Source organism: Sus scrofa, chromosome 6 (assembly GCF_000003025.6).
Source record: "Sus scrofa isolate TJ Tabasco breed Duroc chromosome 6, Sscrofa11.1, whole genome shotgun sequence".
In the NCBI taxonomy this organism is placed as follows: domain Eukaryota; kingdom Metazoa; phylum Chordata; class Mammalia; order Artiodactyla; family Suidae; genus Sus; species Sus scrofa.
The window spans coordinates 146,091,925-146,118,107 of NC_010448.4; the positions used below are offsets into that span (position 1 = coordinate 146,091,925).

Below are 26,183 nucleotides of genomic sequence, written 5' to 3' on the forward strand. Positions count from 1 at the left end.
AGACATGGTACCTAAGAATTAACCACATTATCCTGGGAATAGACCAGAGGTCCGTCCATCTGAAATCTTAGACTGCAATTGTGAATTGTGGAAATTTTGTGATCTCTTCAAATATTAATGACTGAAATAGAACAAAGCAGACATACTCCTGTGACTTACAAGTTTGAGATGCACTCATCTCTACTTCCCCAGAGTCAAGTATTTCATAAACATTATTTAAGTCATCCAACAGTTTTATTCATTCCACTTTGAAGTGGAAACAAATCTGAAATTCAAAAAGGCAGTAAATTTAGGTCAAAGTCATACTTGACTCTAATGAAAACGTGTATAATTTAGTTGAGTTTAAGTTCATCTGGGCAAATGCCCAAGGGCATAGCCTGCTATGTTGCAATGGCCTTCTGTGTGCTCACCTTCCTCCTTCTGATCTCTCTACTTCCTCCTCCTCTTCCCTAAGTCCATCCTTCTTGTCTCTCCAGCATAAAGTCCCTATGTCTGAAGAGTAAATAACATACCCCTTAGTCTGGTATTTCATATGTACCCCTAATCTACCTTTTCAACTTCTACTAAACACTTTTTGAGCTCTGCACCTTCTCTACATTTTTAGGTCTCCACACCTTTTCATGTGATGGTCCTTCCTCCTTGAGACCCCTGTATTCGTCTCCAGTTTCCACAGGCCCTTTGCTTCAAGACACCTCCATGACCTGTCATTTAAGAAGCCTTCCCCAATCTCTGCTTCTCCCATTCCACAGCACTTCCTTCCCTCCTTTGCATCCATTTTTATGAAGGTAGGGGATATCTGTTCAAGATCCCTCTTCTGAAACCTGGCTGTCCTTACTTCTGTGGTTCCTTCAACATCTGCTGTGATTTTTTTTAAGTGGCAGTTCCTTTATCTTTGTGCCTTCTTCTTGCCACATTTAACTGGTCTAGTTGGGGCGGTCATCTCCAGCTAGAAATGTAGTTAATCAGAGTCTTAAGATTTTTTTTTAAAAATAGAATTGAGGAAAACAAAAAACAAAACAAAACAAACGAAAAAACAAACAAAAACTGCACCAGGCTCTCTCTGGTGGCCAGAATTGTTGGGAGTTAGTTTGGGGAGATGTAAGTAAGCTGCCATGTGCTTCTGCAGAGAATAGTAGTGCCTAAGCTGGTGATCAGTGAAAAGGGTGAAAAGGAGGAGAGGAGAGGAATAAAATGCTGGCAACATCCAAGTCCTGCTTCCAGTGGTTTCTGGGTTGAACCTTCTTTGCATTCCATGAGCCAATTTGCCAATTAGTTACTCGTTGTCTCTTAGTTCCAACCCACCTGTCTGTAGTCTATAAACTGCCTTTCCCAGACCCCTATGCCAGCTGGCTCCTTGATAGCTCCTGGGAGGCACTAGCGAGAGATAAGAAAGCCCCGGAGGAGCAGGGCCTTCTTTCCTGGTCTCTGGTTGTTATTATCAGTGTCTTCCCATTAGTGACAGTTAACTGTAGCTCTCAGCTTCTGTGGCACTCACTCCCAGTAGCTGATTTATCATGGCCTCTCAGAGGGCTGGGATGGGAGTTGCCCCTTACTCAAAGTCTGAGCATCAACTCCACAGCTGCTGCTCGGAGATCCAGGGTTCTGGAAATGTCCCCCTTTTGTTTTAGTCCCCTGGCCTGGGGGAGACAGCTTCTTCCTGCAGTTACCATCTCTGTTCCCTTTTTGCCCTTTCAGCCTTCCAACATTTGTGAAACTATTTCCTAAATATTATTCCCTCAGATATCTAATGGTGATTTCTCTCTTTCTGACACATACATTAAAGAACAAAACAAAACAAAAAAAACCTTCCCTTTTGTTTAAGATGGTTTACACTGAGGTTCTGTCACTTGCTATCAGATCTCTTCTGACCAACACAAGCACTCTTTATGGTTATTGCTTAGAGTAGCAGCCACCATGACCTGAATGTTCACTGTCTACAAGACACTGTGTAATTACTTCATCGGCATACTTGTATTTAATACTCCCATCCCTATGAGATAAGCATACTGAGCAAAGAAGCCTCTTTCAGCATTCATCTGTTATCTTTACCTGGCTCTGTCCACACACACAGGCTCACACACTGTGTTCCCTCCAGAACCTACAGGCATTTACGCCCTTTCCCTTTCTCTATCAATAGCCTAGTGGGCAGACTTCATATCTGTTATCAAGAAACTGGTTTGTTCCTAGTACCAAAGAAAAAGGGTCTCTGCATGCCTGAATGAAGTGCATCTGACATGTGAGTGACGTTGTCAGGAGTGCAGGGCCCACCACATGTGCGTCTTCTCTGTGACCCCTCCACCAGCTGCCTAACTGTGGATGACAAAACTGGGACAAGTGCCATTGGGCTTTGATAGACTGTCTTTGCTTTCCAGAAACTTCTTTTAAAATCTAAGCCCCCCAAAGGAGCTTTGGAGTTTCCAAGGCCAGGGACAGAGAGTCTTGATTTCATTTAACATGTTAAAGACCCAAGTCTTGTGTCTAGATAACTCCCTAGAGATAGGAGGTAACCAGGGTCCAGGAATGACTGCAGAACAGGTCCAATATAGACCATCAAACATTCTGTGTTGATTCCTGATTCTAATGCAGCATCCTCACTGAGTCATGTGCCTGCCTCTCAAAATGGCACTGTTATCCAGGAAGAAGACTCTGCAATTGGCAGGACAGAGATGGGTGAAATCGCTCAGAGGACCAGGCCCAGCCCACTGAGGAGAACCATTTGATTCCCATGCCAATGGGAATCACATCTGAGCTTGCTCAGTCTTTTAAAATTGCCCACTATAGCCTTCTCCAGGCTCTGTAGACAACTTAGTTTTCCGTCATTCCATTCTAATGGCCATGCTGCCATCTTTTCTATGAGGGTTCCATCATGCCTTGCAATCTAATCCACTTTTTGTAGTTTAGCCCAAAGACTGCTTTGGCAGAGGCTTTCTGCCCACATCATTATTTTCATTTCTCCCTTCTAGTGTAATGATTGAACTTGCTCATTAGCAACTGTTTATCCAAGAACTTAGCAAAACAGCTCTTCCTGAGGGCAGTGCACGTGGAGTCCACCCTTGTCAGAAGGCGTGTTGTGTTATTCCAGGTGGATGAACTAATAGAGGACAGCTGGCTCCCTGAAAGACTTGCAAATCTTCCAGGCTGGCATTCTAAGTAAATCAACTTCTTCACTCTTCTTATCTCTTTTTCTGCTCAATCTACCTGCTGCTCCCAGGAAAATTACTCAACATTCTTTTTGTGTCATCCTCTTAATCTTGCCTTAAAGGCTTTTTCATCAAAGCCTGGCCCAGAGCATTTCAGTTCATCTATTTATTATGTGACTGTTTCCTGTGTGTGTGTGTGTGTGTGTGTGTGTGTGTGCCTTTTATTTTATTTTTTATTTTTTGGGGGCTGCCTCAAGGCATGTGGAGTTCCCAGGCCAGGGCCCAGATCTGAGCTGCAGTTGTGGCAACTCAGGATCCTTAACCCACTGTGCTGGGCCAGGGCTCCATCCTGCATCCCAGGGCTTCCAAGGTGCCACAGATGCCATTGTGCCACAGCAGAAACTCCATGTGCCCATCTCCTGAGTGTATGATTAGCCACAAAATGCCAACTGACAAAATCAGAAGTGAGACAATTATCTCCCAAATCTATCTTGCTCCAATAAGCAACTATACTATCTCCTCCTGTCTTCTACTTTACAAATCCACTATCAGTTAACAGAAACTATCAAGATTTCTCTAATGCATTGGTTATGTCTCCAGTTGCAAACTAATACACAGTTTAACAGATAAAGTGTATTTTATTTTACTCTATTGCATTTTATTTTTTTCATTTTATGGCCACAGCCACAGTATATGGATGTTCCCAGGCCAGGAACTGAACCCAAGCCACAGCTGCAACTTACACTACAGCTGTGGCAACACTGGATCCTTTAACCCACTACGCCAGGCCAGGGATCAAAACTGGACCTCCTCAGCAAACTGACTTGCTACAGTCATATTCTTAACCCACTGCACCATGGTGGGAACACTGATATACTACATTTTGATAAAATACCACAAGTAGCATTAATTTGACTTATAAACTTTTTGATGTTTCTTCAAGAGGGCCTACGGGGACCTTAAGAGTCAGACAGTTTGTAGTAAACATTGTGTGGGTGACACAGGACCTGGACTGGACATGAAGAGATCTGAACCTCAGTTCTATCTCTTCCACTTGTTTTCTGTTACTTTGAAGAATTCTTTCCATGTTTTTGGATTCCCTGAATATACAAGGAATTGGACCACATGATCTTCAAGATCCTAGGCTATCCCATGGTTCTAGCACATTACGAACCTGTTTTAATTCTTTATTAAGAAACAGGTGATGGAGTTCCCATTGTGGCTCGGTGGTTAATGAATCCAGCTAGGAACCATGAGGTTGTGAGTTCGATCCCTGGCCTCACTCAGTGGGTTAAGGATCAGGCGTTGCCGTGAGCTGTGGTGTAGGTCGCAGACATGGCTTGGATCCTGCGTTGCTGAAGCTGTGGTGTAGGTCAGCAGCTGTAGCTCTGATTAGATCCCTAGCCTGGGAACCTCCATATGCCACGGGTGTGGCCGTAGAAAAGGGAAAAAAAAAAAAAAAAAGACAACAACAAAAGAGAGACAGATGATAACTCACCTAAGTTTAAAAAAAATTTTTATTGTAATTTTTTTCTACACCATTCAAAATTTCAAAAAAAAATTCCTCCAACTAGACCATTGAGGCTCCTGGTTCTCTATTTCCCTTTTATTATCCCTGAGACTATAATAAAATCGCATTTGAGTGTTGTAGTTGTGAACCTTCTGGAATAAGAGATATGAAGAAAGAGGTCTGGTGTCTCCACTTGGACAAGAGTGTGCAGGGGGTCAACGTGGAGAGGTCAGGGACCATCAGTGACAGACTTCAAAGGACAAAGGTGAATCTCAGGGACCCATGTGGTTTGATTCACCAGCCACTGATCTCCAGTGAAGGATTCTTATTTTGGTTCCAACCTAGAAAGCTATGGGCTTTATATTTACTAAGAAAGGAAGCTTTTCATTAAGGTATTTAACATTCATTCATTGAAATAGAGTAATTACTACATGCCAGGTAGCAGGCTAGGGACAGGTGATGCAGAGAGAGAAGGGTAGAGGATCCCAGTGTGGGGACACAAGTAGCCGGATAATCGACTAATAATTACAATTATACCACGTGGTAAGTGCTATGGTAGTTCTGGTATAACTGGATCTCCCTGCCCACCCCGTTTCCTCCCCTGTGATGCTCCTTCCTTTCCTATGTGGCAGCAAGGGAGTGAGTGTGTGTGTGAGTGAGTGAGTGTGGGTGTGAGTGTGTGAGTGTGTGTGTGTAGGGATCTGCCCATGAGAACAGTGTTCCACTCCTTTTATCTTAGCTACCACCTTTGCCTGTATACAAAGGGATCTCTTAGCCCCAGATGTGATATCCCTCAAATGGAAAAGTATGTGTTTCTCATTCTATGAGTGAGCAGGACTGTGAATTACCTGCTTTGAGATTACTCGCTCTGTTAACCAGACCTGATTATATCACAAACCACCTAAGAGCAAGCACTCTTCACCTAGGTAAATATTCTGTTTTTCTAAGATAATATACATCTCTTATGATGAGGTTAACACGTTTGTGCTATTAACATAACTCTTGACCTTGCTTCTTACAAAATAATGACGCTGGCAGGATACTGTTAAGAAATATATGGCGAGTTCTGTTGTGGCCCAGTAGATTAAGGAACAAGCATGGTTGCTACAGTGGCTTGGGAAATATCTGACCTCCTCCTAAACCTACTTATATTATAATGCCCACTATCTTAGCCTGGAAAGTTTGTGTCTGGACCAGATGGACCAGTATTAAGGTATTTTAACTTTTTTTAAAAATCATATTATCTCTCCCAAGACAGAGATTAAAATTATGTGTAGAGGAGCTTCATTCACACAATTAAATTATGAAGAAATACAAACTAGGAAATCTGACTTTGTCTAGGACATTGGTTATGGGCATTGTTAATAAACAATGGTAGCAAAAATCTAATGATCATTTCACTAAAGTGGATCTAAAGACCCTACCAGGAAACACTCAAGTCTGATGGTTTAAGCCAGTGTCAACCATTTGGAGGTCTGATCCTATTGGTTTGATTAGTTATTTGTGAAACTGAACGCAGCATTATCCACCATGCACGCAAGATGATGGTAAAGACAGAAATATTCTTATGCTGTTTACAATCTAGCTGACTCTTTTATTGTTTACAATCTAGCTGACTCTTTTCTCTCTCACAAACACATAAATAGTCCATGTTTATTAGCTATGACATCCAAAAAACATATTTTTCTTCTTTTAACACATTGCTTCTGCACTAACAGTGCAGGAGATCAGTGTTATTCAGTGTTGGTTGAAAATTTTCCAACTACTCTTGATATTGAGAACATAGAGGGACATGAGCTGACTCTCCCTTGTGTGGGATGAGAGGGTCCAACAGGTGCTTTGGGAACCCATTGAAATAAAAGTACGTTTGTGAAAAGGAATAAATGAAATTTCTTAGCATATGACCCAGTCTGGAATTTGTGGTTCTGCTACTCTTCTGACCTGGTTTCACTAGCTGGCGTGTTCATGGAATTGACATCAGATGAAGACCTGTGCACTTCTCAACAGAGATGCTGGCAAAAGTCCCACCAAAATAGGACTCAGCTCTGTAACTAATTGAACAAAAGTGACTCAGAGTTGAGTAGCTTGTGATTTCCTGAAGCCCTTAGTGTTGGGACTTGAGATCCAATTTAGCCACATTTGACTGCATGTTACTAGTGTTCTCTTTTAATTGGATGAATCTTAAGTGTTGTTGGCTTTGTCTTTGAGAGTTTCTTGAGTGTTCTTCAGCGTTGTAGAATGGTGCTCAGAAAAATCTGTCTTTAGTGTGCTGGGATCCCCATGAAAACGCTAACAAACTTGTCTGTATTCATTGAAATTTAGTATCACATTGCAAACAGACCACAGATGGAGTATTGTGTCCTGTGTCAGATGCTGTACTTCAACAGGGATACTGACGGTTATACAATGTAAGGCACCAGAAGTGCTGCTCAGGAAGGAACCTAGGAAGAAAGTTTTACAAATCATAATTGAGCGCATACTAGAAAAAATGAAGATGCAGGGAGAAGATACATGATGAAGATGGCAGGAGTTGGGGGAAACTGAAGGTATGAGGAGCTGCTGGTTTAAGTTTACTCCAAAAGACTCATGGAGGTTTCTGGTAGACGAATTTGACTTCTAAAATTAAGGGAAAAAGGAGTTCCCATTGTGGTGCAGTGGAAATGAACCTGACTAGTATTCATGAAGATGTGGGTTCAATCCCTGGCTTCACTCAATGGGTTAAGGATCTGGCGTTGCCGCAAGTTGCGGTATAGTTCCCATCACAGTTGTGGCTCAGATCTGGCGCTGCTGTAGCTGTGGTGTAGGCCGGCAGCTGCAGTTCCTATTCGACCTCTAGCCCAACCCCTAGCCTGGAAACTTCTATACGTACATCTGTGGCCCTAAAAAGAAAAAAAAACAAAAAAAAAAAAAGAAGGATGTGAACTGAATTTGGCACTTGCCATCAGCCTCTACATGGAGTAAAACATGAGCCACTATAGCTACCAAGCCACAGCACCCCCTGAGGGGAGCTCAGGATGGAGACCAGCAGTGAGGCACTCTGTACTCTGAGAACACTGGAAGAACAGGCCTACAGGTAAGCAGATTATTTTATTTTATTTTATTTTATTTTATTTTATTTTATTTTATTTTTGTCTTTTGTCTTTACAGGGCCACACCCACGGCATATGGATGTTCCCAGGTAGGGGTCTAATTGGTGCTGTTGCTGCCAGCCTACACCACAGCCACAGCAACGCCAGATCCAAGAGTTGCATCTTCGACCCACACCACAGCTCACGGCAACGCCACATCTTTAACCCACTGAGCAAGGCCAGGGATCAAACCCACAACCTCATGGTTCCTGGTCAGATTCGTTTCCACTGCCCCGCAATGGGAACTTTCCAGTCAGATATTTTTAGGAGATTTTATGTGCCCAATTCTTGCATCTCCTCATATCTAGAAAAACACTGAAATTCTTCATGGTGATGTTTGTTCCTTGTGCCTGGTAGGAACCTTCAGGAGATCAGCAACAAACTTTTGTAAAATGTGTGTGTGCTGCATGCACCTCCCCCTCACCTTTATCATACCCTGATATTCCCCCTTTTCCTCCTTGGGTGGCATTTCAGCAGGGTCTGTAGTTAAGGATAAAGAATGTCTTCCAAGGGTGAGAGCCAGTGAGTCCTGCAGGTGGTAAAAACCCAGGATACTGGCCCTGATAGGGGAGGTGCAAATCAAAGCAATGATTTCAGGGAGCCCGGGCCCCGTTCCTTCCTGCTCCCTGCCCTTTGTTGCAAAAACCCCTATATATCCTAGCTCCTCCCTCGCTGCCTCAGAGCAGTTTCTCGGGGCTATCTGAGATGCTGTCTCCCTGGCTTAAGTCCTAATTTGGTCCCCCAAGAAAACTTAACTCTCAACTTTCAGGTTGTGTGTTTTTTTAGTTGACAGGGGTAAAAACCCGTGCAGGGCTAGTCAAATATAGAAAGAACTGCCTCTCAAAACAGAACCCACCTCAGCGTTTTCATTGTCAAGGTCAAGCTGAGGACTCCACTCCCTATAATCTAGGATTGGAAGGAGTATATCTGATTTAGGTACAAAGGTTTAAGGTCTTGGCATTGGGTATACCCGAGTGTGTCTATCATCGCCATAAAGTCTTGGCTATAAATGTAAATGAGGCATTCGCTTTATCTGAATCAGAGTTCTGTCATTTAAGAAACAGAGGTAACGTGCCTCCAGCTTGCTAGTTTTATAATGAAAAAATGTCAGTGGTCCGTTAAAATGCTTTCTACACATAGAAAGCACTCTTGAGTAACTTGTAGGGTCCCTTCTCCTTTTAAGAATCCCAAATTCTGAGAATGGTGCAGAGGATATGCAATGTTTTTTGCCAGATACCTTTTTCTGTGCCTTTCTGTCTTTTCTCATACATGCTACACTTCTACCTGAACATGTCACTTATTGTTTTTTTTTGTTTTTTTTTTTTTTTTTTGCCATTTCTTGGGCCGCTCCCGCGGCATATGGAGGTTCCCAGGCTAGGGGTCCAATTGGAGCCGTAGCCACTGGCCTACACCAGAGCCACAGCAACTTGGGATCCGAGCCGCATCTGCAACCTACACCACAGCTCACGGCAACGCCGGATCATTAACCCACTGAGCAAGGGCAGGGACCGAACCCGCAACCTCATGGTTCCTAGTCGGATTCATTAACCACTGCGCCACGACGGGAACTCCACGTCACTTATTGGCTTGGAGTACGCTCCTTTCATAGCTGTCGCCAGAGGTTCTGGAATCAGTGTGAGGCTACCCAGGAGGTGTTTAGTAAGTTTAATATTTCTATCATGGAATCATGAGTGAGCACAATTAAGATGGTTTGTTTGGTTTTGCCTTCAGTATTGACAAGAACAAAACAAAACAAAACAACCCACAACTCTTACTGCCTCTCTCTGGATATCAGGGTTTGTGTTTTGAATTTCCTAGGAAGTAGTTCTTTTTTTTTTTTTTTTTCTTTTCGGGGCTGCACCTGCAGCATATGGAGATTCCCAGGCTAGGGGTCTAATTGGAGCTGTAACCGTTGGCCTACACCACAGCCACAGCAACGCCAGATCCGATCCACATCTGCGACCTATAGCACAGCTCATGGCAACACTGGATCCTTTACCCACTAAGCGAGGCCAGGGATTGAACCTGCCACCTCATGGTTCCTAGTTGGATTCGTTTCCGCTGCACCACGATGGGAACTCCAGGAAGTAGCTCTTTTGGAGAAGTCATTTCTCTCATCTCTGATGACCTCAGATTCCTTATCATTGAAACAAGGATGTTGATTAGATAATCTTTAAAAACTTTCCTATCTATGAAAATAACAGGATTTTTCTGTATGGCCAGCACTGTCAATATTTTTCTAGAATTGATAGAGTGGGTAACATCTTGGAGAATGCAATTTGAATTCTGAATAACTTTATTATGGCAGAGAAGTAGGAAGAAAAGGTGGAAGAATGTTTACTGAAAATTACTACAGGGAAAAGTAAATGGTACTAATTCAAGGCTAGGAAAAAATTAAATTCTGATTATATAAGAGACTTCAAATATACATGAGAAGAATATTTAAAGGAGATGCACAGGATGTCCTGGAAGACCCAAATCATGTATGAGTTGGTCAAGAAAGACTTCAAGGGAGTTCCCGTTGTGGCTCAGTGGCAAGAAACCTAAGTAGTATCCATGAGGACTTACCCATGAGCCACCATGGGAACTCCCTAAAAAAAACATTTTTAAATGAATGAAAATAAAAGCACAGTATGTTCAAATTTGTGTAATGTATCTAAAGCAATATTTCAAAGGGAATTCCTAGCATAAGATGTTTATATTAGACAGGAAGAAAGGTCTCTAACCAATAAGCTAAGCTTCCATTTTAAGAAATTAGAGAATATTTAATTTAATTAAATTTAAATTTAATTTAATTTGCCTTTTAGGGCTGCACCTACAGCATATGGAGGTTCCTAGGCTAGGGGTACAATTGGAACTACAGCTGCAGGCCTACGCCAGAGCCACAGCAACATCAGATCCAAGCCGAGTCTGCGACCTACACCACAGCTCATGGCAACGAAGGATCCTCAACCCACTGAGCGAGGCCAGGGATTGAACCCTCAACTTCATGGTTCCTAGTGGGATTCGTTAACCACTGAGCCACGACGGGAACTCCCCTCCTGAATTTCAAGGGTTGACTCCCACCCTCCTTTGCAAACCTCATGTGTTCACCACACAATTTTGCATCTACTTCTTCCTTTGCCTACAAGCATTTGAGCCACTTCTTTGTGGATATTTTCCCACAAAACTATATCACATCTATTTACCTGTGTGTCCTTGGTGCCCCTCAGTATTCTGCTGGAATTTCTATATAGTTAGAAGGAGTTCGTACACTTTTTAAAGGAAATAAGCTTCCCTCAATATTTCTTCAGCGCGTTAACCCATCCTAGGCAGAAAGAATTGGCTGGTGCCCCCATCCCCCCATGAACACAATAGAAAGTGGGTGTGTCACTGAATTGAAGGAATGTAATCTCAAATATCTTTGGAAGCAAAGAAAATATCCAAGAGGAAGCTAATTTTTTCTTTTATGAGAAAACTTTGGTCCATATTCCTCCAAGAAAAAGGCTACAAGATCAAGAAAACTCCTCGGGAGTTGAAGGAATCTTCTTTCACATTATAAGTTTAAACTATACTGCTCCCCAACCGTAATTCCTCCAAAGTAGTGACTTTTTTAAGGATATATGCATATTAGAATTTTCAAGCCATATGCTTAGGTATGCATAGCAAATAATTTTTTTCTTTTGAAACTAAACAAGGTTTCTTCCTTAAGCCCCTTTTCCATCAATATTGGGACACATATTGCCAGTTCAGCATTGACTTTGACATTCTAGGTTTTCTTAGGTGATTTAGGGAAAGTATTGCCCTTGGACACTTTTCCTTCAGTCTTGGTTCCTTTGGCACGACGCCTGGGTTTCTGGGGGCCCTCAGAGCCTCCTGACAAAGGCAGGATGGAAGAATTGTTCTGGTCCCCAAGCACCCCCAACTCCTCCATCTTTCAGTGTCACATCCACAATGGTCTTCGCTACACTGGAAACATTTTGCTGCTCTTGGTGAATCTGAGCCCACCTCTAGCCCATCAGCCCAGTATCCTCACCCTGCATGTCCACTCTACTCCCATAACCGTGATGGTATAGAAAACTCTACAGGTGCACCCTGCCTCCCAGTACAGGGGGAAGCAGAGCCTAGGCCTCCACTAGTCTAAAATCCTCAGATTCTCTCAGAGCCTTATCCTCTCCTACATCCCTAATTTTGGCATTGAAGGAATGATGGGAACCAGTGCTGCTTTCCAAGGCCCCTCAACCAGCTTCTCCTTTGAGTTCCTTAGAACTCTCTCTTCTTCTTCTTCTTCTTCTTTTTTTTTTTTTTTTGTCTTTTTGTCTTTTTAGGGACGCACCCTCGGCATATGGAGGTTCCCAGGCTAGGGGTCTAATCAGCACTACAGCTGCCAGCCTATGCCAGAGCCACAGCAATGCCAGATCCAAGCTGCATCTGCGACCTACACCACAGCTCATGGCAACGCCGGATCCTTAACCCACTGAGCGAGGTCAGGGATTGAACCCACAACCTCATGGTTCCTAGTCGGATTTGTTTCCACTGCGCCACAATGGGAACTCCAGAACCCTCTCTCCTTAACTAAGAGATATTTTTAATACCTCCTTCATATCTGTGCTTACTTATTTTTGGGGGGATGGAAAAAAATGGCTTATAGTTTATTCCAGAACTTCAGCTTTTTTAAGAAATTTATTTTATTTTTAAAATTTTTTATTGTAGTTGGTTTACAGTATTCTGTCAATTTCTGTTGTACAGCAAAGTGACTCAGTCATACATATATATATGTTCTTTTTCTCATATTCTCTTCTATCATGTTCTATCACAAGTGACTGGATACAGTTCCCTGTGCTATAGAGCAGGACTTCATTGCTTATCCATTCTAAATATAATAATTTTCATCTACTAATCTCAAACTCCCTGTCCCTCCCAGTCCCTCCCCCTCCCCCTTGGCAACCACAAGTCTGTTCCCTATGTTTGAAATTCTGTTTCTGTTCTGTATATAGGCTCATTGGTGCCATATTTCAGATTCTACGTATAGGTGATATCATATGGTGCTTGTCTTTTTCTTTTGACTTACTTCACTTAGTATGAGAATCTCCAGTTCCATTCATGGATTTTATTTTTAGAACAGTTTTAGGTTCACAGCAGAATCAAGCAAAAGGTACAAACAGAGATTACCAAATGCACAACATGGATATGCCTTCCCATTATCAATATCTCCCTCCAGAGGGTAACTTTATCACCGTTGAGGAACCTACATTGTATGTTAGTATTCAACTAAATTGAACCAAAGTTCATACTTTCCATTAAGACTTACTCCTGATATTGTACTTCCTACAGGTTGGGTCAAATGCATAATGATATGCATCCAGCAATATGGTACCATGCTGAGTAGTTCCACTGCTTAAAAAGACCTGGTGCTTCACCTATTCTTCCTTCCCTCTCCCCTAAGGCCTGGTGCCCACTGATTTTTTTTTTTACTATCTCCATAGTTTGCCTCTTTCAGAATGTCACATAGTTGGAATCATACAGTATATAGCTTTTAAGACTAACTTCCTTAGAAATAGGCACTATTCTAAAAGATTCATCTACACTTTACTGATGCTAAGACGTATCATTTGTAAGATATGGTACTATTGTATGAGTCACCAAGAAAAAAATATGCTGCTAATGAATTTTTATATCATACTTATCAAAGATAGCACTTAATGTATGTCTTTAAACAGAGGTCACAATTATTCACACACAAAAAAAGGAAAACAGAAGTGAAATACGTTATTTAATGTATTTCTAGAGCTCATTTCTCTTTGGAGACTGTCTGTTTTCAGTAAGTCCTCGGGACTCTGGTCGCAGGATTTTCACTGAGGCCCATTCTCTAGTTTTGACACTGGAGCTTCCTGGACTTTACGATAAGGTGTCACAAAGAACATTTTCCAACAATCATGATTTATGTTGCTCCTAAAATGGTCCGGAGATGGCCTGAAAGCTGGGGTGATGGCCAGTGTCCCACCCCGGAACCTGGAGCAGCAGCAGTCACCATGAGCCATCGAGGGCAACCACACCATGATTGCCATGCAGACATCAGCGAGTGGAAGCCCCATTCATGGTAAGACGTCGGTTTTAGGATGTTGAAACATGAAAAAAAAAAAGTGCTCTTAAAATGATGATATACAGGTAAAGCCTTTAATCCTCACAACACTCTGAGGCAACTGCTATTGTATCTTCATCGGACAGATAAGGAACTGCTCTAACAAATTACCATAGACTGGATGGCTTATAAATAACAAATGTATTTCTCACAGTTCTGGAGGCTGGAAGTCCAAGGTCAGGGGATCAGTGTGGTCAGGTTCTGGTGAGGGACCTCTTCTAAGTCGTTCAGGAATTTAAACGTTTAGAAATGTTTCTTTTCTTTGTTATAGATTCAGCTAGAAATGAATTCACTTGATCTTGGTCACCCGTTCGAAAGGGTGCCCTCAGGTGGTTATAACCAGGTACTATAAGGCCAAACTTAGGAGATGCTGAACAACAGATAGAGTTACAGCATCATGTCTTAAAAAAAAACTGAATTACCGGGCAAGATTTTTTAAAAAAAACTTTATTGTGTAAAGCCATACTCTGAATGTTTTACATGTAATAACTAATGTAATGCTTATAATACCATAGATGCTCTTATGATCCTTATTTAACCGTCACAGTGAGCTTTCGTTACTTGCCTCTAATCACAAAGCTGAGAAATGGGAGAGCCAGCTTGTGAGGTCTGAACCTGAGGTTCCAGGGTCCACCCTCTCAATGGGTGGCCTGTTCTTCAAGGCCCCGTCTTACTCGCACACCAATTTTTACCTCTGTGACTCCAGTTAGTTATGTTAAAATGTGCTATCTTGGTCTATTTATATATGTCACCTCTTTATCTCTCTGGGTTGCCTTATAGGTTATTTCTTCAAATTACGGGGGTTTTTTGGTTCGTTTGTCTTTTTTGGAGGTTCCCAGGCTAGGAGTCACATCAGAGCTGCAGCTGCCAACCTGCGCCACAGGCATGGCAAAGCCAGATCCGAGCCGCGTCTGTGACCTGTACCACAGTTCACAGCAGCACTGGATCCTTAACCTACTGAGCAAGGCCAGGGATCGAACCCACGTCCTCATGGATACTAGTTGGGTTTGTTACTGCTGAGCCACAACAGGAACTCCTCAAATTATGTTTTCTAACTCATTGTCTCTTCAGGCCTGTTTAATCGTCTGTTTCACTCAGCCACTGAGAGCTGTGTGTGTATTTGAAATCTACAAGTCTGGAGTTCCCGTCGTGGCGCAGTGGTTAACGAATCCGATTAGGAACCATGAGGTTGAAGGTTCGGTCCCTGCCCTTGCTCAGTGGGTTAACGATCCGGCGTTGCCGTGAGCTGTGGTGTAGGTTGCAGACGCGGCTTGGATCCCGCGTTGCTGTGGCTCTGGTGTAGGCTGGTGGCTACAGCTCAGATTGGACCCCTAGCCTGGGAACCTCCATATGCCGTGGGAGCGGCCCAAGAAATAGCAAAAAAATCAAAAAAAAAAAAAAAAAAAAAAAAAAGAAATCTACAAGTCTTAGTTCTAAAACCTGCTTGATGATTTTTTTTTAACATTCTATTTTTGCTTTCTCAGCTTTAATTTTCTTTCTTATTTCTTTAAACATTTTACACATGGTTATTTCCTATTTCCATCAGATTATTCCAATATCTGAAGTCTTTGGGAAGTCCAAGTCTTTCATTTATTGTTCCTGCTGCCTCCTAGTTACTCCTTGTGTGTTCTGTGGGTTTCTAAAAATTTGTGGATTATATTTTTTGGAATAAAATGCATAAGAATCCCAAGAGCCTGTGTTGGGCATGCTGATCGCAAGGATGTGAACATTTGCTTCCAAGCCACCTCATTTTATAATTCCCTCCTCTGCTCACTTATTTCCTGCTCACTATAACTATCACTGTTTATTTAATTCTTCGACCCTCAGAAATTTCCCCTCACTCTAGTAAGTATAGCAATGCATTAAAATTTGTTTACTGCATCTGTTTAATTCATCATTTAATTATATTTTATCCAGAAAGCTCTTTAAAGTAACCAGTTGTCCATATTGCCAAAAATTGTAACCCAAATTTTTCTTTGAGAAGTTAAAATTTTCTCGGCAGGCGAAGAACTTGAGCTGTCTGAAGCTCTAAAAATATTGGCATTCATTCTCCAGGAATGTAACACATCTTCTGACCATCTATGTCCAGTCATTCCAGATGCTGTGTTTTTCTAATGAGAGAAATGAAGGTCAAAGGGATGCAATGACCTGTCTAGGATAGTTCTGTAATCGCAAAACAAAATTTAAAAAGTGATTAGAACCGATCACTAGGACGCAAGGAAATTTTGGGGTTTATCCAATGGTCTGTGACTTAATACTCAGAAAAAAATCCAAAGAAAATGGGGAAGAGCTCTCCTAGCAGCGACTTCTTGGCCTGACCAAGTTACCCAGGATGCCCAGCAAAGATGGTTTCTCCACCTGTCTAGGGTCCATAACACAATGCTTTCCAACTTGAGTCAGATCAGCACTCATAATGTGGAGTCATGATAAATCGGAAGGGAGGAAAAATCACTAATTGATCAGGTACATTTTGCATCCTGGACACATTATGGGTTACCTCTTTTCAGGATTCCATGGGAAAGACCCAAATCTAGATGCTTTGCTCTCCAAGATCAGGAAAGCATAAGACATTTGTATTCTTAGACTGATAACAACTGACCGGTGATAGTCCCAGGGAGATTTTGCAAAAGTCTCATGTCTCCAGAGATGCTCATATCAGGAACTTGGGGTTTAAAGGTCTCTGTTTTGGAGTTCCCATCGTGGCTCAGTGGGTTAAAGACCCAGTATTGTCTCTGTGAGGATTCAGCTTCTCTAGTCTCTTTCAGTGGGGTAAGGATCCAGCATTGGTGCAAGCTATGCCATAGGTTGCAGATGCAGCTTTGATCCAACATTGCTGTGGCTGTGGTGTAGGCCTCAGCTGCAGCTCCAATTCATCTGCTAGCCTGAGAACTTCCATATGCTGCAGGTACTATTGAAAAAAGAAAAAAAAAAAAGTCTCTCTTTTGTGGGCTCTGAGCAGGCTGGATCATAGATTAAAGAGTGAGTGAAATCTGTCATAGCACCCTGTCGTAGAGGCTTGGCTCCTTTTTTGTAGGGAAGAGAGCAGATCGAGCATGTCTATAAAAGGAACATGGACAGATCTTTCTGAAATGAATGTGTAGATTTTTTTATAAATAACACTTGCTATATTCCCAATGGCTAGTGTAAAGTCTGACATATCAGAGGCTTTCAGATTACTTGCTGATTGAATTTTTTTATAAAGTAAAAAATTATTGAACTCTATTTTTGAGCTTTAGTGGCAATATTGCTTTGTGCCACTTGATGGTGCTATAAAACCATTCACAAATACACACACCAGCTTTTGATGCTTTCTGGGCTTCCAAGGGTAAGAGGCATTATTTCTCTGTCCCAGCTTTTCAAATCACCTCAGTCTGGACATCATGCAGACTTTTCTTTCTGAGAAAAGCTGAAAACGCTTCTGATTCATTCTTTTTTAAATAACTTTATTTTTGGAACAATTTTAGGTTGACCGGAAAGTTAAGAAGAAGATAGAGAGATTTCTTATATATTCTCTACCCTACATAACCCCTCCTCCCCATTATCAGCATTTCCCACCAGAGTGGGGCATTTGGTAAAACTGATGAACCTGGGGTTCCTGTTGTGGCTCAGCAGGTTAAGAACCAGATACAGTATCCCCGAGGATGTGGGTTCACTCCCCGGCCTCATTCAGTGGGTTAAGGATCTGACATTGTTGCAATACACAGCTTAGGTTGCAGATGAGGCTCCGATCTGGTGTTGCTGTGGCTGTGGCATAGGCTAGTGGTCACAGCTCTGATTCGACCCCTAGTCTGGGAACTTCCATGTGTCATAGGTGTGACCCTGAAAAGAAAAATAAAATCAATGCATCTACATTGACACAGTATAATCACCCCAAATCCTGAGTTCACATTAGGATTTATTCTCAGTGTTATTCATTCTGTGGGTTTGGTCAAATATATAATGGCATGTGTCCATCCTTATAGTATCATACAGAGTATTTTCACTCTCCTAAAAATCCTCTTCTTCTGCTTATTCATCCTTCACTCAGACTCATTCCTGAAAGCAGCTATTGTTCTAGCAACACTTCTGTTAAAATTGGATTCACACTGGGAAGACTTCTACAGCTCTGACACCCAGAAGAGAGACACATCTACGGAGCATTTTGTTGTTTTTGACAGACGTGACAGTGCAGATTCATTAATAGAAAGAGAGGAAACCAGAAATTCTAGGCTTTGGGTCCCAGACCCAACATCCGTTTATGACTTACCTCAAAGTGAAAGTTATCAACTTGACCAGTGATTTCAAACTATGTTTTTGCTCCTCGGTGGATGAAGGATTCTTCAGAGATGGTTCCAGCTGCCAAGGGGGTGTGTGTGTGTGTGTGTGTGTGTGTGTGTGTATGCACATTTGTTGGTTGGAGGATGTGGAAAGTGGGAATGAGAGCCAGACTGTCTCTTCCAATCCTTTCAACCAGAATAACTCCACATCAGGGATGGGGGGTACGAAATAAAAGCTTTTGTTTTGTTTTTAAGAATATTACCCTCTTGGAGTGCCCATCGTGGCTCAGCAGTTAAGGAACCCGACTAGCATCCATGGGGTCACGGGTTCTATCCCTGACCTCGCTCAGTGGGTTAAGGATCCGGTGTTGCCGTGAGCTGTGGTGTAGGTCACAGACGCGGCTCAGATCTGGCTTGGCTGTGGCTGTGGTGTAGGCCGGCAGCTGCAGTTCTGATGTGAACTCTAGCCTGGGAATCTCCATATGCCGTGGGTGCGGCCCTAAAAAAAAAGACAAAAGAAAAAAAAAAAAAAGAGAGAGAGAGAGAAGAATGTTACCCTCTTTCAGATGAAAATTTGTACAAACCGCAAGGCTCAGTTGTCTCAATGGGGCCTCCAGTCCCAACATTCTGTGGGTCTAAGTTCTTCTGTTTCTTGGTTGAATGCTTCATCTTGGTCAACCTGGTTCAGAGGTTGTAAGGCTCTGGGCTGGCCTCAAAGCAGCACCAGGCAGGTCTGCATTCTCCCTCGGTGCCCTCCCCCTTGGCGCTGTCTCCTCCTCTCACTCTGAGCTCTGGCTGCGTGGCTCCGACAAATCACTCAGGAGGAGGTCTTTGGCGAGGGGTTGGAGAGACCCCTCCATGGAGATTTCATGGTAATACCATCAACTGAAGATGAAAAGATACCCACTTCTTAGAGAGCTTGAGGAAGTATGTAGGTGGAAACCAAATGCCAAGAACTTGTAACAGAAAAGCATCCACCCAGGGCAGACTACACAGAGGCAGGAACAAACTGCATAGAGAAGAGGGTCAAAGAGATGGGCAGGTGAGAAGACGATGTGAACCAGTTCAACAAGCATGTTGTGGGAGTGCCCGTTGTGGCGCAGTGGTTAACAAATCCGACTAGGAGCCATGAGGTTTTGGGTTCGATCCCTGGCCTTGATCAGTGCGTTAAGGATCTGGCGTTGCATGAGCTGTGGTGTAGGTCGCAGACATGGCTCGGATCCTGCGTTGCTGTGGCTCTGGCGTAGGCTGGCAGCTGTAGCTCTGATTAGACCCTTAGCCTGGGAACCTCCACATGCTGCAGGTGCGGCCCTAAAAAGGCAAAAAAAAAAAAAAAAAAAAAAAAAAAAAGCACGTTGTGAATGTCTGCTGTGTGCTGGGCTCTAAAGATATGGAGATGAATGTTAGGCAATATCAGGAGACAAGAAGCAGACACAAAAATGGACAGTCAGCAGGCAGTATTTAAGGGCTTGGGAGTGAATGCAACAAGGTCCGAGGGCAATTCAGAGAGAAGGCACTGAACCTAGTGGATGGGTTTGGGACACTTCCTGGCGGGGTGGATGCCCAAACTGAATCTCCATGCAGAGACAACTGCTGCAATCATACTTAGTGAAAAGGCTTTTATCAGATTTTTTAGGGTTTTTTTGTTTGTTTGTTTGTTTGTTTTTTGCCATGGCATGCAGGGGCTTGATATGGGATCTCAGTGATGAGACCAGGGATTGAACCTGGGCCACAGCAGTGAAAGCACTAGATCCTAACCACTAGTCTACCAGGGAATATCCTATCAGTTTTTAATTAAAGTTTTATTTATTTTTGTTTGTTTGTTTGCTTCTTTTAGGGCTGCACTTTCGGCATGTGGAAGTTCCCAGGCTAGGGGTTGAATCGGAGCTGCAGCTGCCAGCCTACACCACAGCCACAGCAACTCAAGATCTGAGCCGTGTCTGCAATCTATGCTGTAACTGTGGCAATGCTGGATCCTTAACCCACTGAGCAAGGCCAGGGATGGAGCCCACATCCTCATGGATAGTAGTCAGGTTCATCACTGCTGAGCCACAATGGGAACTCCATTTAAGGAAAGTTTTAAAAATCAGACTTCTATATATCTTCGGATGACTGCTTTCATAGCATTATGTAGTAGTAATAGCTATTCTTCATTAAGTTTTAATGTAGCATTTTACATATAATTCCACATTGAATCCTTCAATAATCCCCCAAGATAGGCAGGTATTAAGACCCTTATGATGGGAAAATTTTGCGGAAAATTTCGAGGCTATAGAAAAACATTTTTTTTCAAAGTGTAATTCATTTCATTATACCCTTTGTCCAGTACGAACAGTCATCAACTTGGTGCCATGGTGTTGCATCTTTGTCTTACTCATTTTCTGATGGCAGAGAGCATGTCTTGTCTGTACGTAGTCCAGGGTGTTAATCTAGATGGTAACCAAACTAGGTAACCACAGGTCTGCTTCCAGCTCAGATGGAACTACAGAGACTGGGTTTATCCTCCTGCCTGAAATAACTGAAAAAGAAAGACAAAATGTGTGAAGTGATGCTTCTGAAGACACTGGACATCAGACGATGAAGGAGAGACACTTGAGATAAGAGAAACAGATGAGGTGCCCCCTCCCCTCGCCCCAGCTTATCACCTGAGTCCAGATGTGGCCCAAGGAGGAAGAGCGCACAGGGGCAGCAGGATGGGCTCACTGGGTGGCTTTTTGTAGAAGTGATCACTTGACTGTCATGTTCAAATGGAAATGCAAATTCTCAGAAGAGCCAAAGTCACTTTGAAAAAGATGAGCAAAGTTGGAGGAGAAGCACTATCTGATTTCAAAAACTCTTATGAAGTTAGAGTCATGAAACAGTATCATCTTGGCATCAAGATAGGCAAATAGATCAGAACAGAAGGTCTAGAAATAGACCACATGTACATGACAACTGACTTTTGATGAGGTACAAAAGAAATGAGTGGAGAAAGGATAGTCTTTAATGAACAGTACTGGAACAGTTACATATCTGTATGAAAAAATAAAGTTTGAGGCATACCATGTGTAATATACAAAAAAAAAAACCATCAAAATGGAGCATATTTAAAGCCTGAAACTACACAAACTCTAGAAATATAGGAAACTTTTGTGACCTTGGCTTAGGCAGTCTTCTTACACATGACATCGAAAGCACAGTTCACAATAATTAAAAATTGATCATTTGGATTTCATTCTTCAAATTTTAAGATGTGCTTTTTGCAAAATCCTGTAAAGATCATGGAAAGATAGGCTACAGCCTAACCAGAAGATGTTTGTAAATCAAATTATATATCTGATATAGACTAGATTTTATATATATATATATATACTCAAGTCACTTCACCAAAGAAGATACATCTACAGATAGAAATAGGGAAAACAGGGACTTGAAAAGATGCTCAACATCATTAACCATGAGGAAGATGTAAATTAAAGCTGGAGTGCAATACTACTACAAAGCTGTTCTTGTGGCTAAAGATAGAAAAGACGACAATGCCAAGTGTTGGCGAGGATATAGAGCTTTAACCAGTGTGGAACCTGGAGGAAGTTCCCTGAACACATTTCCCATCACCTGGCTTTGCCAACACTACCAGAGTATATCTAATTAGGGAAACAACATCTGAGATAAATGCAGTAGGATGAGACCTGAGCAGATGGTCATCTGCCTTCCACATCAGGAACATTGAACAATTAGGGACCTTAAGAGATTTGAGAGGAGTTTTACTGCACATTGAGGTGTGGTGGGTGCCACACACGGACTAGGATTTAGGGGATTCCTAGCGGAACCACACCTGAAAGCTCTTCATGAAAGAAGGTAGAAAGGGAGGCCTCCAAACTGGCATACACACCAGCAGGACACAACGGTCAGTCTCCACCATTCGAATCTCCATCATAAAGCGAAGTTTGATATTGCAACTTATCTGCTAAGAATGGGAGGGAAATTAAAGGCGGAGAAATATTGGAGGTTGTCCTTCCTATAAGGATGACCTAGAAGTGTGAGGAAAATGCCAGAAATACTTTCAAACAAGCAGACCAAAAAAAAAAAAAAAAAAAAAAATCAAGTATTTAGAAAATAGCATTGTTATTTCTGATCAATAACTTAGCACTATAAATTAACCAGGCAACAAGTAATGAGCATTCGACTTCAGTGGTTGTATTTTTAGCCAGAGAAGCACACATTCAGGATTCAAATCATGGAACTGAGAATCGCAAATTTTTATTTTTTTCTGAACACAGCTCTTTGTGCCCTGCTGCCCTTCCCCTTCCTCTTTGGTCAAAGCTGTGGGGTTTTCTCAAAGAGTCAACCATCTGGTGCTTTAATGTTCCATCTGCAAAGTAGAGACAAATATTATTGTTCTCAAGACGCAAAATAGGGGTCTAGTATATACTCCTTCAGTGAAGTAATAGACTGGTTTTTCAACACTTAAATGCTATCAGGGGTTATATTAGTTACCATCATCTTTGAGGGACTTAAAACCCTACAGAGGATGAAAACTACTTCCTGACTCTATAACTGTAAAAACAAACTTCCTCATTTCAGTAGAAATGACGCTATTAGCAACCAGTCAATACCATAAAACATGCATTTCCTAAGACTGATTCAGTTTTCAAATTTTCTCAGTGCTTTTTCTTTTATTTTCTTTTAAGGTGGAATGAAGCTCAGCAGCCTTCTAGCTGTTACTGCCCTTTCACATAGGAGCAAAGTAAAGCCTGGAATGACTGAATGACTTGACTAGCTTGACATAGCAGAGACCCTGGGCCTACTGATCTTTTTTCTATGCAAGAGCAGGTATGAGATGAATGGCTCGTCCCCAGTTAAATCCTAGGGGAAATATGTGTCTAATGCTCCATTCAACCTGCTCTTAGTACCAGGTTGCAGTGGTGAATCTGTTGTAAAAACTGATGGAAGGGATGGTATGAGCCATGGTGATAAAGTAACGTGGCTTCCCAGACTGGTTCAGTCCTCCATCACTCGAATCATCCTGAAGTGCCAACAAATCAACAGGGGGGCTATCCAAGAGAGAGGGTATGGAAGATTTTTTTATTCCTGAAGGCCAGACATCAATGCCCAAACATAGGATGTCTTCAACTTCCAAGGAAATTGTAGGATGAGAGCAGTGGGAATGGGGAGTTGGGATGCAGGGGTGAGTTGAAAGGCTTTCCTGTGAATCTCTACCTATTGGCAGATACATCCCCGCCAAGCCAATCCTGGTGAGACCTGGACTGAGGAAGGGGAAAGTTGCTGAAAGGTAAGATGGATCACAGTTCGGTGGAACAAAAAAGCTATTTCCAGAATATGGAACTTTATTTTTTTAATTAAAAAAAATTTTTTTTGTCTTTTTGCCATTTCTTGGGCCGCTCCCGCAGCATATGGAGGTTCCCAGGCTAGGGGTCCAATCGGAGCTGTAGCCACCGGCCTACACCACAGCCACAGCAACGCGGGATCCTTAACCCACTGAACAAGGCCAGGGATCGAATCCGCAACCTCATGGTTCCTAGTCGGGTTCGTTAGCCACTGAGCCATGATGGGAACTCCCCAGAATATGGAACTTTAAAACAAATAAAAGGAGAGAAGAAGATGTTTATCTGGGGACTCTAGGTAATATTCATAGAAGTTACACATCTGATGCTTTGAAATGTGTACTATCTCAAACAGATGTCCATAGCTGGATTTCCACTGAATATACAGGAAGCCCTGCCTCCTGTTTTATCTGCCTGCTGGGTCTGTGATTATAAAGGCAGTTAGGAGATTAGAGCTGGCCATGCCTAGCCACACCCGCTATTGCCAGTCATAATCTCCTCTGAACAACAAGAACAAGTATACGTCAGAATCCTAGACCTTCAGAGTGAGAGGGACCCCTGAAGAGAGTTTCTATCCTTGACACTACTGATTTTGCATGTGCAGTAATTCTTTTTACGAGGGGCTGTCCTGTGCATTGTGGGGTGGTTAGCAGCATCCCCGGCTCTACCCACTAGAGGTCAGTAAAGAGCTCCCCTGTGATGACAACCAAAAAAAACTCTCCAGGTGTCAGAAGTCCCTGGGGTGTGTGTGAAATCACCTTTGACTGAAAACCACGGCCCTAGAACACTGCACCCACCCCCTCTCACACCTTCTACATGTAAAAAATGAAAACACTTATATAGGACAGGAGTAAAATGGAGGGGTTTGGGAATAGCTCTGTAAAGCTCAGTGAAACTGTTACACTTTATATGCTTCTAGGAAAAATAAAACATAAAATATTAAATATTTAAATTTATATAAAATTCTAAATAAAATCTTTTTTTTTTTTTTTTTTGCTTTTCAGTGCTGTGCACGCGACATGTGGCAGTTCCCAGGCTAGGGGTAGAATCAGAGTCACAACTGCCAGCCTATACCACAGCCACAGCAATGCCAGATACTTAATCCACTGAGTGAGGCCAGGGATCAAACCCATATCCTCATAGATACTAGTCGGGTTTATTACCGCTGAGCCACAATGGGAAATCCCATTTCAAAGTTTCATTTTTTATTGGTCTTTTTCTCCTTTTAGGGCTGCACCCGCCGCATATGGAGGTTCCCAGGCTAGGGGTTCAATCAGAGCTGTAGCCGTTGCCCTACACCACAGCCACAGCAACTCGGGATCCGAGCCAGGTCTGCGACCTACACCACAGCTCACGGCAATGCCGGATCCTCAACCCACTGAGCGAGGCCAGGGATCAAACCCCATCCTCATGGATGCTAACTGGGTTCACTAACTGCTGAGCCGTGACGGGAACTCCCCATTTCAAAATTTTAAATGAGAAATTTGAACTTACTTCCACTGACGTATCTTTTTACTGACAGATATTCTGCTTGAAATGGCTTTATGCAACACTGATCAAGATATTTGAATGATTGCTTCAAATTCTTAGCAGTCTCTATCAACAAGTAACTTTATTCACACAAGCAGGTGATAAAAATATTTTAAATCATTGTTTATAGCCATTTGAAAATCTATTCCTTTTGAAATGAAAGAACCTAGTTGTGTATCCTTTTCTTACACTGACAACTCAGTTTAATTAATTAATTAATTAATTATTTGTCTTTTTAGGGTCGCATGCACGGCATATGGAGGTTCCCAGCCTACGGGTCCAACTGGAGCTACAGCCGCCAGCCTATACCACAGTTACAGCAACGCGGGATCTGAGCCGAGAAAGTGACCTACAGCACAGCCCACAGCAACACCGGATCCTTAACCCACTGAGTGAGGCCAGGGATCGAACCCCAAACCTCATGGTTCTTAGTCGGATTTGTTTCTGAGGTACCATGATGGGAATTCCTAGAGTTTAAAATTTTTATCATAAAATATTTCACATTTGAATTTTTACCTATCTTATGTTTCAAAATAATCATGAGGATTGAATTTCTACATTTCATATGCACTGTCAGAGTGGCAGTCCTGCAGCCAGCATGGGATTCTTGTCCATCAGCTGCAGATGAGCAAGAGACTCTGATATATGTAAAGACAGAAATCCTGGGCTACCATTTGTCGCTGGGCAGACCAGAAAGCCCCACCTGATTTCTGTACCCATCCATCCCCAACTGGCTGCATCTTGGCCTAAGCGCCAAGCTCTGGGCACCTGGCAACGAACTCCCTACTGGTCCTCAGACTCTGCCTAGGATTGTTAGTGCAGTGTTCTGCAGCCTGTGGATGCCCAGGATGTAGAGAACCTTCTTGGCTGCCCTCAGGGCATCACGGTGAAGCAATGCATGGGGAGATGGCACCTTATCCGAGGTCTTCTCTGGGAACTCCGAGGGTGCCCTTGGACTCCGCACTGCTAAGACCACTTCCCAGGGAGTGGTGATGAGACTCCTCTTGGTTAGAGGCACCTGGCCCCAGAGCCTCAGCCACTCTGCGTCCCACAGGGCGCTCTGAGAGTTGAATGATTCAGTCATTCAGAGCACACAGGAATCCATCTGTGGCACCACTGTAATATGGCACCTAGCTTGTGAAGCCCTGCCTTAGAGAATTTCACCTGCTCTGGG

The 26,183-nt window shown here is 42.7% G+C and overlaps 1 long non-coding RNA gene across 1 annotated transcript in view; it reads left to right on the forward strand.

Annotated features, from left to right (window-relative positions):
- Nucleotides 1–26,183, forward strand: part of LOC102162079 — a 48,158-nt gene that overhangs the window by 6,804 nt on the left and 15,171 nt on the right. The window contains exons 4-5 of the long non-coding RNA XR_298679.3: nt 22,826–22,967; nt 23,365–23,427. This is a non-coding gene — a long non-coding RNA (uncharacterized LOC102162079). The remainder of the gene's footprint in view (nt 1–22,825; nt 22,968–23,364; nt 23,428–26,183) is intronic.